The sequence below is a fragment of the Epinephelus fuscoguttatus genome, linkage group LG5, assembly GCF_011397635.1.
Source record: "Epinephelus fuscoguttatus linkage group LG5, E.fuscoguttatus.final_Chr_v1".
Taxonomy (NCBI): Eukaryota; Metazoa; Chordata; class Actinopteri; order Perciformes; family Serranidae; genus Epinephelus; species Epinephelus fuscoguttatus.
In genome coordinates this window covers 46613761-46630149 of record NC_064756.1, presented here as the reverse complement: position 1 = coordinate 46630149, position 16389 = coordinate 46613761, and the positions used below count along the sequence as shown (strand labels likewise).

Below are 16389 nucleotides of genomic sequence, written 5' to 3'. Positions count from 1 at the left end.
GCTGGTGGCCTGGAGGTGCTGCCAGCAGAGACATACAACCACATGGTAGTAATTGTAGTTTAAGAGATTGTAAACTCAAACGGTCAATTTTCCGCTTCAGCATCACTGTCATCTTAATCCTGGTTTTTAGATCTTAAGTCCTCATTGTTCTCACATCGTTTAATGCAAAAGCAAAAGGTCAGTGCTTCTCTTCTTCTGACCTAAAGGAAAATCTTTGTGTTGAACAATATCCTTTGCAGTGGCATCTCTCCATTTCAATGGTGGCCTGAAGAGCTGGTAGTACATCATTATTATCCATGTTATCATCATTTATTATCAATCAATCAATCAATCAATCACTTTTATTTATAAAGCCCAATATCACAAATCACAATTTGCCTCACAGGGCTTTACAGCATACGACATCCCTCTGTCCTTCTGACCCTTCCCGGATAAGGAAAAACTCCCCCAAAAAACCCATTTAACGGGGAAAAAAACGATAGAAACCTCAGGAAGAGCAACTGAGGAGGGATCCCTCTTCCAGGATGGACAGACGTGCAATAGATGTTGTACAGAACAGATCAGTATAATAATTTAACAGTAATCCGTATGACACAATGAGACAGAGAGAGAGACAGAGAGAGAGAGAGAGAGAGAGAGAGAGAGAGAGAGAGAGAGAGAGAGAGAGAGAGAGATGCAGGTAATGACAGTAGCTTACGTATGTATTAATATCTGGCAGTATACATGTGTGACAATAGTCATATGTGTATAATAACAGTAGAAGTATGACTAATGACTAATGATGGCAGCATCTGGCAGGACCACGGCAGCAGCACAACCACACACGTCACGCTGTCCAGGCTCTCCAGGAATTAGCTGGAGAGTTTTTAAGGACTTACTAGAGCTACCTGATAATAGAGAGTTACAGTAATCCAGCCGAGAGGTAACAAAAGCGTGGACCAATTTTTTTGCATCTTTTCGGGTCAGGATAGGCCTAATTTTCGTAATATTACGCAGATGAAAAAATGCAGTCTGTGAGGTTTGATTTAAATGAGAATTAAAAGACAAATCTTGCTCAAATGTTACTCTGAGGTTTCCTACAGTAGTGCTAGAGGCCAGAGCAATGCCATCTAGAGAAACTATGTCATCAGATAAAGAGTCTCTGAGTTGTTTGGGGCCAAGAACAATAACTTTATTTGTTTTGTCTGAATTTAACATCAGGAAATTGGTGCTCATCCAGGTTTTTATGTCTTTAAGGCAGTTATGGAGTTTAGTTAATTGATTACTTTCTTCTGGCTTCATCGATAAATACAACTGTGTATCATCTGCATAACAATGGAAATTTATAGAGTGATTTCTAATGATGTTACCTAAAGGAAGCAAATATAGAGTAAATTGGTCCGAGCACAGAACCTTGCGGAACTCCAAAACAAACTTTGTTGACGTTCATAATGAATCATCCTTACGTACCAAACAGAAAACGATCAGATAAATAAGATTTAAACCAGCTTAGTACAGAACCTTTTAGGCCAATTAAGTGATCCAGTCTCTGCAGTAGAATTTGATGGTCAATAGTGTCAAACGCCGCACTAAGATCTAATAAAACAAGTACAGAGACGAGTCCTTTGTCTGAAGCAATCAGAAGGTCATTTGTAATTTTAACTAGTGCTGTCTCAGTGCTATGATGCACTCTAAATCCTGACTGAAATTCCTCAAATAAATTATTATCATGGAGAAAATCACACAGCTGGTCTGCGACTACTTTCTCAAGGACCTTTGACATAAAGGGAAGATTAGATATTGGTCTATAGTTGGCTAACACCTCTGGATCCAGGGTGGGCTTTTTTAGGAGAGGTTTAATTACAGCTACCTTAAAAGACTGTGGTACATAGCCTGTTAATAAGGATAGATTGATCATATCTAATATATGAGTGTTAACTAAAGGAAAGACCTCCTTAAGTAGCCTAGTTGGGATGGGGTCTAAGAGACACGTTGATGATTTAGATGTAGAAATCACTGCGGTCAATTCTTGAAGAGAAATTGGGGAGAAGCAATCTAAATATATATTAGGTTTTACAGCTGTGTTTGAGATTAGATAGGTACTGTCTGAGGACAGGAGGTCATGAATTTTGCCTCTAATAGTTAGATTTTTGTCATTAAAAAAGCTCATAAAATCATTACTGCTAAGGGCTAAAGGAATACAAGGCTCAATAGAGCTTTGACTCTCAGTCAGCCTGGCTACAGTGCTGAAAAGAAACCTGGGGTTGTTCTTATTGTCTTCTATTAATGCTGAGTAATAGTTTGCTCTGGCATTGCGGAGGCCCCTCTTATAAGTTTTGATACTGTCTGTCCAGATTAAAGAAGATTCATCCAGTTTGGTTAATCGCCAATTCCTTTCAAATTTTCACAATATTTGTTTTAACTTATGGGTTTCAGAGTTATACCAAGGAGCGAACTTTCTTTGCTTTGTTAACTTCTTTTTAAGAGGAGCTACAGAGTCAAGTGTTGTTCGCAGCGAGCCTACAGCGCTATCGACAAAATGATCAATTCGGGAGAGGTTAAAGTCGGTACAGGAAACCTCTGTTACTGAGGGACTTGGTATTGAATTTAACAACGGAGTAATCTTTTCCTTAAATTTTGCAACAGCACTATCTGATAAACATCTAGTATAGTAACTGTTGCTGAGTGGCTTGTAATCGAGTAAAAAGAAATCAAAAGTAATCAGATAATGATCCAATAGCGAGGAATTCTGTGGAAAGACTTTTAGTTTATCAATGTCCATTCCATACGTCAGAACTAGATCGAGGATATGGTTAAAACAATGAGTGGGTTCATGTACACCCTGACTGAAGCCAATGGAGTCTAATAATGAGATAAACGCGGTAGCCAGGGAGTCATTATCAACGTCGACATGAATGTTAAAATCGCCTGCAATAATAACTAACTATCTGATTTAAGAACTAAACTGGATAAAAACTCTGAGAATTCAGATACAAATTCAGAATACGGGCCAGGAGCACGGTACACTATAACAAATAAAAGTGGCTGCGAGGTTTTCCAGGTTGGATGTAAAAGACTAAGCACGAGGCTTTCAAATGAATTATAATCTAGTTTAGGTTTAGGGCTGATTAACAGACTAGAGTTAAAAATGGCTGCAACTCCCCCTCCTCGGCTGCTGCCTCGAGGAATGTGGGTATTATTATGACTGGGAGGAGTGGTCTCATTAAGACTAACATATTCATGTTGACACAGCCAGGTTTCAGTGAGACTGAGTAAATCAATATGATTATCTGATATTAATTTGTTTACTAACACTGCTTTAGATGATAGAGACCTGATATTTAACAGTCCGCATTTAATTCTCCTGTTTTGTCTTTCTGTCACAGAAGAGGTTTTAATTTTTATGAGGTTGTTATGCACAACTCCTCTTTGTTTAATTTTAGATTTAAATAATTTAGGTGGTCGGGGGACAGACACCGTTTGTATAAAACTATGAAAACTATGGCTGGGTAACTGAACTAGAAGCTCAGAGAGGCGTATAGGACTGCGACTCTGAGTCCTGATCTCAACTCTGGGTTGTCAGGGATTTAAATTACTAATAAAGTTTGCCAGGTTCCTAGAAATGAGAGCAGCTCCATCCAAAGTGGGATGAATGCCGTCCCTCCTAATAAGACCAGGTTTTCCCCAGAAAGTTTGCCAATTATTAACGAAACCCACATTGTTTGCTGGACACCAACTGGACAGCCAGCGATTAAATGCAGCTAAACATGTCATCGCTGGTCAGATTTGGGAGGTGTCCAGAGAAAACTACGGAGTCCGACATCGTTTTTGCATATTCACACACCGAGGCAATATTAATTTTAGTGACCTCCGATTGGCGTAACCAGGTGTCATTGCCGCCTACGTGAATAACAATCTTACTGAATCTACGTTTAGCTTTAGCCAGCAGTTTTAAATTTGATTCAATGTCGCCCACTCTGGCCCCAGGGATACATTTGACTATGGCTGCTGGTGTTGCTAACTTCACGTTTCTCAGAATAGAGCTGCCAATAACCAGAGTTTTATCCTCAGCGGGTGTGTCGCTGAGTGGGGAAAAGCAGTTGGAAACGTGAACAGGCTGGTGGTGAGCCATGGGCTTCGGCTTGGAGCTGTGCCTCTGGTGAACCATAACCCAACCTCCCGGCTGAACAGGAGTTACCGGAGGACAGCTAGCAGAGGCTAAGGCTATGCTATGTGGCTCCGCACCGGCTACAGGGGGCTGGCTAACTACCGCAGCTACTGAATGGTTTTCCATGGTGCAGAGCCGCGCTTCTAATTCACTAAGCCTCGCCTCCAACACAGCAAATAAGATACACTTATTACAATTACCACTGTCGCTAAAGGATGCAGAGGCATAACTGAATATTTGGCACACTGAGCAAGACAGAGCAGAGGAAGAAGCCATCGCTAACTGTAAAGCTAATGTAGCTACCAAGGCTAGTAACGTGCAAACAACAGCTAAGAGATTAGCGAGAAAGTCGTAGAAAGGAGGAGAGCTATAAGTGCTTAAACAGAACTAGTGTGGGTTAAGACTTGGAGTAGACGTTAAAGGAACTGAAGTGAGAAAGCATAAAGCAGGCTAGTAGAATTCACCAGAGCAGTACAGAGATGCTGTCACAGAAACACCAGAAATGACACAACTCACTTACCGGAATACGTCAGCACGTCAGATTGTGGCCCAAAAAAGTTGCAGAGGCGTGTCAGCCAGGACAGCCCTACAACATCCAGAGCCTTGAGATATCCAGGGCGAATCTCGTCCACCCCTGGGGCTCCGCCGCCGCGTAGTTCCTTCACTACCTCGACGACTTCTTCCCCCGAAATTGGACGACCTGCCCCGAGACCCCCGGCTCTGTTTCCTCACTGGAATATGTGTTGGTGGGATTGAGGAGCTCCTCAAAGTATTCCTTCCACCACCCGACAATGTCCCCAGTTGACGTCAGCAGCTCCCCGCCCCCACTGTAAACAGTGTGAGCAAGTTGGCGCCTTCCCCCCCTGAGGCGCCGGACGGTTTGCCAGAACCTCTTTGGAGCCGATCCATAGTCTTTCTCCATGGCCTCACCGAACTCCTCCCACGCCCGAGTTTTTGCCTCCGTGACTGCTGCTGCTGCACTCCGATTGGCCCGCCGGTACCTGTCAGCTGCTTCTGGAGACCCATAGACCAACCATGCCCTGTAGGCCTCCTTCTTCAGCCTGACGGCTCCCCTCACCTCTGGTGTCCACCAGCGGGTTCGGGGGTTACCGCCGTGACTGGCCCCCACGGCCTTGACAGCTCTGCCCCTCTCTTCACCCGAGTGTCCAGAACATATGGTCGCAGGTCAAATGATACGACTACAAAGTCAATCATTGACCTGCGACTTAGGCTGTCCTGGTGCCACGTGCACCGATAGACATCCTTATGCTCGAACATGGTGTTAGTTATGGCCAAACTGTGACCCGCACAAAAGTCCAGTAACTGCACACCACTCGGGTTCAGATCGGGCAGGCCGTTCCTCCCAATCACGCCCCTCCAGGTCCTGCTGTCATTGCCCACGTGAGCATTGAAGTCCCCCAGCAGAACAATGGAGTCCCCGGTCGGGGCACTGTCCAGCACCCGTCCCAGGGACTCCAAAAAGGGCGGGTATTCTGAGCTGCTGTTCAGCGCATAAGTGCAGACAACAGTCAGGACCCATTCCCCAACCCAAAGGCGCAGGGACGCAACCCTTTCGTCCACTGAGGTGAACCCCAGCGTACAGGCAGAGAGTCTGGGGGCTATCAGAAAGCCCACCCCGGCCCTCCGCCTCTCACCCGGAGCAACTCCAGCAAAGGAAAGAGTCTCAAGGACTTGGGTTCCAGAGCCAGAACTATGTGTCGAGGTGAGGCCGACTTTATCTAGCCGGTAGCGCTCAACCTCTTCCACAAGCTCCGGCTCCTTCCCCGCCAGAGAGGTGACATTCCATGTCCCAAGAGCCAACTTTCGTGGCCGAGGATCAGACCGCCGAGGCCCCCGCCTTGGTCTGCTGCCCGATCCACACTGCACCAAACCCTTCTGGATCCCTCTGTGGGTGGTGGGCCTGCAGGGGGATGAGCCCATGTAGCCGGTTTGGGCTGGGCCCGGCCGGACCTCATGGGCGAAGGCCCGGCCACCAGGCACTCGCCCATGGCCCCCAGGCCCAGGCCTGGCTCCAGGGCGGGGCCCCGGTAACCCTCCGGGTAGGCCAACTCTTGCTGTTTTTCATCAGATTTAATGTTGATATTTTTCTTAATTGAGGAATTGAGCTGGAGAAATTATAAAAAATGATTTTTTCCTGATGCCGTATTGCTGGACTAGATGAGGAAATGAGACCAGCCACCAGCCACATGCCAGCTATGTGGTAGTGGTAGAATGGTGGATTTAGAGAGATTTGAATGGAAAGTGAGGCTGATGGTTTCAGGTAATTAAGGATGGAAGGAAGGAAGGAAGGAAGGAAGGAAGGAAGGAAGGATGGATTTTGTAGGTAAAGCAGGGTATCTTCTGCATGAAGACTAATTTTGTTGTATGTGGATTTTTTGTTGGATTCCTGTGGTGTTTATGTTTTGAAGGATGGCTGCTGCAAGTGGTTCAATAAATATGGCAAATTAAGATGGGGAGAGTGGGCATCCTTGCCTATAGTACCCCTGTGGAAAGTGAAATGTGATGTTATTCCATTGGTGGTGATTATGGCCATTGGTAATGTCTACACAATCCTCACTCAGTGGATAAATGATTCACCAAACCAAAAATTTTTAATGTTGAAAATAAAAGTTTTTGTGTCTAATGAGACTATGGCTGTTGGTGAGTTTGTGTGAGACATGTAATGGCTTAAGTTAAATAGTCTACATGGGTTATTGGACGAGTGTCTTCCTGTCATAAAGCCAGTTTGGTCTGAGTAGATGGAGTAACTGTTTTTATTGATGCTGGGGTATTGCTGATGATTATTATGTCTGTGTTAATGAGGGACAGGGCACGATAGCTTAATGGGGAGGTGGGGTCTTTTTTGAGTTTTCGTAAAATAGTGATTGTAGCAGTGTTCAGGTCAGTGGAAAGTTTGGATTTTCCTTAAATTTCAGCTGTTAATCTGTTGAAGATTGGGCGAGAGTATTCCAAAAGGGTTTATAGAACAGGAAAACCATCAGGTCCTGGTGATTTATTGTTAGACATGAGTTTAAGTATGGTGTGCAGTTCTGTTGTTGTTGTGGTGTGAATAGGCTCGTTCAAGATTAACTGTGCCTCGCCTGGAAAGTAGACGAGAGCAGGCAGCTGCAGCAGGAAGCAGTGACAAAAAGCTGCAGTGAAGTCAGACAGTTTCCCGACAGTTTCCAGCAGTCTTCAGTCCATACAGGAAGTCACAGACACACTTAAATCCTGTCCAGAATGATGTTAATTCAATAAAAGTGATCAGACCCATACAACAATTTGTTTTCAGTCTCCAGTTGTTTTAATTATGATAGATTGATTTATTAAAATGCTTTACAGGTGATATGTAGTTTATGTTCATGGTTTATCCTCCATTTTACATGTATTTTCATTTGACATGTATTTTCATGTAAATCAGCATCATATCAGTTTGACCTGTCCCCTCAACTACAGAGCCTATATAAATTGTGTTTGACAATAAGGTTAATATTTTCAGAGGAAAAAAAAAAATACAAACAGCTTTCATTAAAGATCAGTCAGATACAGTCAGGGCTTCACATCTGTACAGATGTTTTTATAAGAATCCTCATATCTCACTGACCACAAGTCTCTGTGTTGCTAAATCGGCCTACTTCAATGACTAAAACAGTACAATGTTAATATATAGTAGAGATAGTTTATGATGAATGTATTCTGTATGTAGTCTCTGACAACTAAACTTCACCATCAGTATGGCGTTACATTTGTGTCATATGTCGCGCGAGCGGATAACACATCTGCACCCGTGCAGATCTCTCTCTCGCGTAAATTATTTTGTGTCACGCGTGCAGATATCAACTGCCACGCGGACTTGTTTGATCTTCGCGCACATATTCAGCAACAGAGTGAAACAGAGGCAGGTGCGAGCGAGTAAAAAACAGCAGCGACACGCACAACAACACTGTGCAGCTGTTATGCGTGCGCTGGCTCGCTCCTGCTCTCGCTCTCTCTCTCCCCTGTGCTCGCTCGCGGTGGAGCTCTGCTCGCTCGAAGCAAGGACTTTTGACACTTTGGGGGCAGACACCAAGGCTGACCCCGGCCAGACCCCGGCCCTCTTATGATTGGTCATTTTCCAGCCCCCCACGTGGGTGCCTTTTCGGTTTTCTGCTGATGACAGCTTCTGTCACAGACAGGAAGCACAGTGGTAGCGGTGGCAAATTGGAGGAAGAAGAAGAAGAAGGAGAAGGAGGAGGAGGAAGGAAGAAGGAAGAAAGAGACGATCGATGATTTGACAGTAAGTATGCTGCTGTTTATTTGGTTTCATATTTTATAGCAATAGCTAACGCTAGATAGCTTTCAAGTGATGAGTTAAGTTGAGTTATCGAACTTTAGCTACCGAACTGGCTGATTCACGGTTACTGTTTGCTAGGTCAGCTACCATTTTCTACCGGAAAAAACTGGGTGCTAGTGCCAATGCTTAACTGGTTCAACTCTCGTGCCCCCAAAGAACTAGTTTGATTTCCACTTTTACTGAGTATTCACATAATCTGCTTCCTGGAATATCCCTCTGGGGTATAAGTTGTTTGCTTTAGCAGCTAATCTTTATGGGCACATTAATGTTCATATGTCAATCACAGCATATTTTAGAGACAAGTCGTTAGACTAACTGTATTCGCCATCCTCCCACAGGTTACGTGGAGAATATAATACAATAGTTTATTGCATTCATTATGGAAGTTTTCCTGTCACTATACACCCACCAACTAATTTAGCTTTTTATGTTGAATGTATTGTTTATGAAGCTCAGGGACAGAGCAGGGGCAGCAGGCAGGCACCACCCCAAGAACCAGGGACCTCTGTCCAGTGAGACATGGCCAGGTTTGGTTGCTGTTTCAAAGATACATTTGGATGTGAACGTTTAGCCAGTCCTTTTAAATCATGTGTAAAATTATTTTACACATGGTTTTTACTAAAATCTCTCTGGAATTGGCTTTTGAATTTCTGTAAAAGTGAGGGGAAAAAAACACAGATATGTCAGGAAGAGCCCTCATCAGTTGAGGTCTTGGAATAATTTGAATTTCTGCACCCTTTCTTTTAGGTGTTTCCCTGGACTATTCAAAGATAGGAGATATGCTAGGCCTGGATCACAACTGTACAAAAAAAGACCAGGCACAAAGATAACCCCAGTCCAGTTTTTCCTCATGCAAAGCCCCTCAGACAAAACTCATAAACTGTCTCTCACTTTTACAGGCTGGGCTGGGAAGGACAACAGTAAATATTCCAGAGGATGCCAACCACAAAGAGGTACGGGAGCTTTTATGAAACTGAATAAAGTATCAAACGGGGTGAAAATTGAAATTTGCACAAAATAACCACACCCCTTACCCAAAGAATATACAGTAACAGATTATGGTGGATCTTGGCCACCAACGCCATTTCACTTATTCTAGTAAAGCCACCATCAAGCATATAAATTTCTCTTGTCCTCATTGCCCTGATCAATATTTCCTCCTTTCTTACATCCATAGATTACAAACATTCTTTGTGAAACTTATCCAAAGATAAGTGATCTGGAGGGGGCCTGGATGCTTCACAAAGCCATAGGTAAAATCCCAAAAATAAAACTTGAATGTATTGACTTGTAAAAATGTATTGATTTCATTCTGTTATAACATTGTCATTTAAAAAAAATATATGATTGTTTGAACAGAGCAGAACAGAAATATACTTGTTTAATATTTAAACCCAAACAGGAGGTTCAGGGCAATGAAGACTTAACCTTGTGTCACCTGAAGAAGCAGGATACACCGGGGCCAGTCTCGTGAAGACCTGGGGAGGCATGGGCTGTCTTTACATAATGCCCATCCAGCTCACACTGGACATTACTCCCTTGCCCTTTACAGCTCCAGAGTTCCAGGCTAGGCCAAAAGCCCGGTGTGTGTCATGCCAGGAGTATGTGCCCCTGCGGCTCCTAAGCCTCCACGTTAAAACATGTGCCCAGACTAAAGGCAGTGATGAGGTATGGCTTGCTCATAATGGACTAATATGTTGATGTTTTTTTTTTCTCTGTTCGTCGTACAGGTTGGTGTTGTCAGCATGTAATCCCTTGAATTACACAAAGTAGTGGATGGCGGGACGATGTTACCACCACCCCCATTAGCTTACCAAACATGCTATCAAGACACCTTGTAATTCCTCAGTTTTATATTACTTTTATAGAACAAATCTGATGATGACATCATCGACTTGGATCATATGGTCTTCGATGCTGAGAATGTGGTAAGCTATCAAGACAAATCCTTATTGAGGTTAGAGGTCATATGGAGTATTTCATAGTGTCGAGACAAGGGACTATGATTTTATTATCAGACATTTATTATATCAATGATCCAATGATTCTATACAGGTGTCCACTGATGTGCAGTCGTCATCATGGTTGGCGCATAAGGTGAGCAGACTGCAGTGCTAAATCAAATGGTTTATGTTTTATTCTGTAGGTACACAGTTTCAGAGTTAGATGACGTGTATGGCCTAATGATATTTTACAGATGTCTGCTGATGTGCAACCAGTATATTTGAGCAAGGTAAGCAGACTGCAAAGTCAAAAGTCTTGTTTCATTTTAAATAACAGACAGTGTTGCATTTATGAGCAAATGTGCCAACCTTCCTTGAAATTGCTACCTCATCTGTAGGCTAGAGCTATAATTAAAAGGTTCTGTTTTTTTTTTTGTTTTGTTTTGTTTTTTAATTTTCTTGTTGTACACAGCAAGTCAATTCATGTGCTAGTAAAACTTAGTTATCTATGAAAGAATAAAACAGTGGCATGTTACATAATACTCATCACAGACGACAATGTTGTATTAGACCTCTGAAACAGCAGTACTACTTTTCCTTTATGTCCTTTTTCAAATGGACTTTAAGTTACTTTAAGTCATTCCTTATTTTCATAGGTTGCTTGTCCATTGTGTTGTGAGCTGTTTACAGAGAATGACATCCTTACACATGCCAGTGCCTGTGGGGAGAAGTAAGAGCAATTGATTCCACTGGCTATAACATTTCTGTAAAAGGAAGAAATTACAGGAATTAACAAGTTAGGCTTTCATGGAAATTGATAATGCTATTGCATCTTCACAGAGACACAAATGAACGGCAAACCGATACCTTTGATGGCACCCATGAACAACATGATTACAACATGTGTGCTGTAGAATATTTTGTTTATTGTATGACCTGATCAGGACCAGAATTCTCAGTAATATTGTCTCGATATGGTTGTGTAGTGTGTCAGCCATGCTGTTGTCGCTTGAAAAGAAAATTGACCCGTCCCAGACATTCAACATCAGTGTAACAAGCGAGGACATGTATCAAAGGGAAATGAAACAGTGGTCCAGGCAAAAAAAAGGCTCCCCAAAGAATCCCTTTGTGGTTTCTTTCATCGGAGAATATGGAAGTAACCAAGGTGCTCTTCGCAAAGAGTTTCTTACAGGTATGTCTTTTTGATCAAGGCCCAAGTAATGAAATTCAGATTTAATAAATTAACAACATAGATAACATTTTGCATCATTACAGAAGTGATGGGTGGAATTGAGGCACATTTCTTCGAGGGAGATGGGGAAAAGGGGAAAAACCCTAAATACAGTCTTTTAGATTACCGGGACAACAAATTCAAGTAACATGACAAAAATATAGCATTTAAATTGAGAGGAAAAATTACAAGATTATAGTTATTTCATGTTTTTCAAAACCATTTGTGTCATTGTCAATAAGGACGTATGGAGAGATTTTTGCCACAAGTTTGGTGCAAGGGGGTCCTGCACCAAACTTTCTCACAAGATGGTGCTACCATTTCTTGTCTTTTCAAATGTGTTTATTCAATGTATTAAAAAAAGTTGTAGGTAAGTGACAAGGCAAGGTTTGAAAAAGAAAGTTTAGTCTTGGAAGAATATTCATCCTAATAACGTTTATCCTTCCTAACAGGGATAGAGGTAAATTGGCCCACTTGCATAAGTCTGCATTAATCTCATTTGTAAGAGGAATGCAATTCATTTTAAATAAATCATTTAGTTGTGGTGTAAAATATACTCCTAAATATTTAAAACTCTCTGAAGACCACTGAAATGGATATGATTTCTGCATTTTTTCTGTTAGATTCATATGTAGGAGACAAGCATTCGATTTATTGTAATTTATCTTGTATCCTGAGTATTTTCCGAATTGTTCAATTGTGTTATATAAGTGTGGTAAGGATTTTTCTGGGTGTCTAATGTATATAACTATGTCGTCAGCGTATAAAGATATTTTATGCTCATCCTCATCAATACACACTCCTTCTATATTATTATCATCTCGTACACTTGTAGCCAATATTTCAATCACCGCCGCAAACAGTGTGCTTGACAGCGGGCATCCCTGCCTAGTTCCTCTCATTAAGGGAAAGAAATTAGATGTTATACTGTTAGTGATAACTGCTGCTTTGGGAGTTTGGTAAATTGTTTTAATCCATTCAGTGAACTTTGAACCCATATTTAGTTCATGCAGTACACTAAAAAAGGAAGTTCCACTCGATTCTATTGAAGGCCTTCTCTGCATCCAAAGATAGGAGCAGAGAAGGCCTCCGACTGTCATTCAGGTGATTAGTTATGTTCAACAGTCGTCTAATGTTATCGGTAGCATATCTTCCCTTAATAAATCCAGATTGATCTGGGTTGATCAATTTAGGCATGATGGTTTCAAGTCTTTTTGCTAATACTTTAGTAATAATTTTATAATCATGATCTAGGAGACTTATGGGTCTATATGATGAGCATTCCAACAGATTTTTACCAATTTTATGTAATACAGTAATGTTTGCTAAGCTCATTGTTTGTGGCAATACCTTATTATGAATAAAGTTGTTAATCACTGACATAAAAATAGGTTTGAGATCCGTCCAATATTCTTTATACAATTGAACCGGAATGTCGTCTGGGCCTGGACTCTTGTCTATGGGCATTGAGTTGATTGCTGCCAGTATTTCTTGTTCTGTGAAAAGTGCGTTAAGACTCAGAAAGTTTTGGTAATTTAAAATGTTCTAAATAATGCTCCAGTTCATCTTGTGTGTAGTTACTTTGAGATTTGTACAGTGTGCTGTAATATTCTTGAAAAGCCTGATTAATTTCTTTAAGGGTGGTGTGTTCTATTGCTTTTAAAACGAATTGCTTTTATAATCCTTTCTGCTTGTTCTTTTTTTCAATTGATGGGCCAGTAGTTTGCTAGGTTTGTTGCCAAACTCGTAATGCTTTTGTCTAATATAATTCATTTTTTGCATTGTTACATTTGAAGTTTTCATGTTTAATTTTGCTCTGGCCGTGACCAATTTTTTCCAGTTCCAGTTTTTTTTAAACGAAGTGTAGGATATAATTAAGCCTCTCAAAGTGGCTTTAGTAGCTTCCCAGATTATGTTTGGGTCCATATTAGGATCATTATTTTCTTCTATATAGTTTTTAATCCATACTTTCATTTTTGATTTAAATATTTCATCTCCAAGCAGGGATGTGTTAAATCTCCACTGCCTGGGGGTAAACCCCTCATCGCCCAGACGAACAGTCAGATCAATTCTGGCATGGTCTGACAGGATAATTGGGTTGATACCACAGTTTTTTATCATATGTAAGTGTCACGACCGATCAAGGACCTGAACCCAAATGCACGACTCGACAGACAAAGTACAAAATCAAAGTTTATTAAACACAAAATGAAAATCACTCTCGAAAGAGGAAAAACCTACACTAAAGCTAAGAACAAAAAGAGATCTAGGAAATAAACGATAGACTGAGAAACAAACACAAAATCACTCTACTGAGGCTGAACTATCACTATGAAAAAACAAACAAAAGATAAACATGAGCAAAGTATCAAAATAACAGGACCTGACAATGGCAATGGCAAAATGGCATGGATACGACGCTGGTTCTCTGACACGAAGGACAAGACGAACTGGCACAGGACAAAGGGAGACACAGACAATATATACACACAGGGTAAGGGCACAGGTGGAAACAATCAGGGGCAGGGCAGACAATCAGACCAGCGGGAAAACACACAGGGGCAGGAGCAAGTTGCCTGAAACAAGAGGAGAGTTAACTTTCAAAATAAAACAGGAAATCACGAGACAACATAGACACAAGACAAACTGATTAAATTAACTTAACAACGTTTCTTGGTTATGTAGGTGTTTTGAATAAATAAAAAAAGTAGTCAATTCTGGAATATGAAGCATTGGCATTTGAGAAATAAGTGTAATCTTTAACCTTTGGATTTAATTCACGCCAATCATCAACCAGACCACTCTCTATACATAAACCTTGAAGAACTTTTATGGACTGTGGTTTGTTACTTTTAAACTGTGTGAATTTATCCATTCTCGGATTTAAAATACAGTTAAAGTCTCCACCCATGACTCCAAATCCTTTACAATTTTCATTAAATAGCAACACCATGTCAGACATGAATTTGGGTTCGTCTGTGTTCGGAGCATAGATGTTTAAAAAGGTGGTAGATGTTCCATTGATAGAACCTGAAATCAAAACAAATCGTCCGTTTGGGTCTATAATTTTTTTCTCTAATTTGAATGGTGTTGTTTTATTAATAAGGATGGCAGTTCCTCTACTGTGACTTTTATATGAGGAGAAATAAATTTGTCCTACCCAATCCCTTTGTAATTTTAAATGTTCAATTTCTGATAAAAATGTTTCTTGTAAAAGGGCGACATGTACTCTTCTTTTTTTTTAGAAGAGATAATTTCTTTTTCCTTATGATGGAATTACCCAGACCTTTGACATTCCATGAGTTTATAATCAAGTCTGACATGGTAATTGCGAAATCTTAGTACTACTTCTGAATGTATCTGATTGTCCAAAAGCATGTGCTGTCACAATATTTATTAGAATCTTAATGAAATAATAAAAAAGAAAGAAAAAATACATATAACTAGTGTAACATATGACCACCCACCCTTGCCGTGGCTCCAAAACCCACAACATTGTGTCTGCTTTTCTTTTAGTGGACCAGAGAAAGAAGACATTATAAAGAAAAAAACACAAGAATAATAAAAGTCTTCATAGTATGGTGCCCGGGGCTCTTGCCCTCAGAGTCTATATTTACCTTCCCTCCCCTCATTGTCCGTCATGGTATAGTCCATCAGTTCTATCCATATTAAATTGTGTAGGGGCGCAAAAGGTAATAACAGAAAAAGAAAAAGAAAGAAAAAAAGAAGTGACTTCAACTGTTAGCAAAATTTCTGTTATAGTAAGACGTCAATCATTACAAAAGCAAGTGTTAATAACAAATTGAAAAAGAAGAACGTCTAATGTGCAATAAGTGCAACCCCCTTTCTTTTTGTAATGGTACAGTCCGTATGACGTCACTCATTATTGCTGGAAGTGTCAGCGCTGTATGCATGAGCGCACAGCGAAACAAATTCAGAATCCAAGAAATTTAAATTAAACATTCAACTGTGCATATAGTCTTGGGTAACTGAACAACTTTACTTCACGATGTTCCTGAGGAGAGGACTTGACAACATCTTACCTCCACTCGCGGTTGCAGAGTAGGTCTTACTTCAGTGTCTCAATGAACGAACCCACCTCCTTCGGGCTGTTAAAAAGGATGATGTTGTTCTCGTGTAAAACACGCAGACGATGCGGGTATGCAAATCGTCGGAACATGCCTTTCTGGATGAGAACTTTAATCACCTGGTCAAACTCCCTGCGTTTCTGACGCACTTTTGCAGGTAGGTCCTGACGAATAGCAAGTTTGATGTTACCTTCTTGCATTGATGTCTTCTTTGCAGCTTGTAGTATCAGATGTCTGTCTTTGAGCCGTAAGAAGCATATCAGGACTGGTCTCGGTAGTTTTCTAGCTTCGGGTAGAGTTCGGCCAGAGCGCAGGGCTTGTTCTAGTTCAAGTGGTTTATCCATAGGAAGTTTGAGCCAGCTTGGTAACTTCTTTTTGAATGTATTCAGCGAGCTCTTGTTCACGTTCATATTTTTCTCGAAGGCCCAGCAAAACCAAGCTCTTCATCCTCTCTCCATTTGATATTGCGCCCACCTTGATTTCCAGGGTTTGAATCACTTTTTCTGTTCGATGTAGCTCGCGTTGAGTGGCTTGTAGAGTGTCTTCTAATGCTGAAATCCTCTCTTCAGCTGCGTCCACACGCTTCTTTTGTTTATCAAGTGCGTGGTCGTGTTTTTCAGTGTGTTTTTAATTTACAAAACTTGCAC

General features: G+C 41.2%; 1 long non-coding RNA gene and 1 pseudogene across 1 annotated transcript; both read left to right on the top strand.

Moving 5' to 3' along the window:
* Positions 1-16389, top strand: part of LOC125889092 (Na(+)/H(+) exchange regulatory cofactor NHE-RF3-like) — a 268747-nt pseudogene that overhangs the window by 95136 nt on the left and 157222 nt on the right.
* On the top strand, positions 7767-10410 carry LOC125889129 (uncharacterized). The gene is made up of 4 exons (XR_007449414.1): positions 7767-9433; positions 9658-9733; positions 9883-10148; positions 10349-10410. It is a non-coding gene; the product is annotated as an uncharacterized LOC125889129 (long non-coding RNA).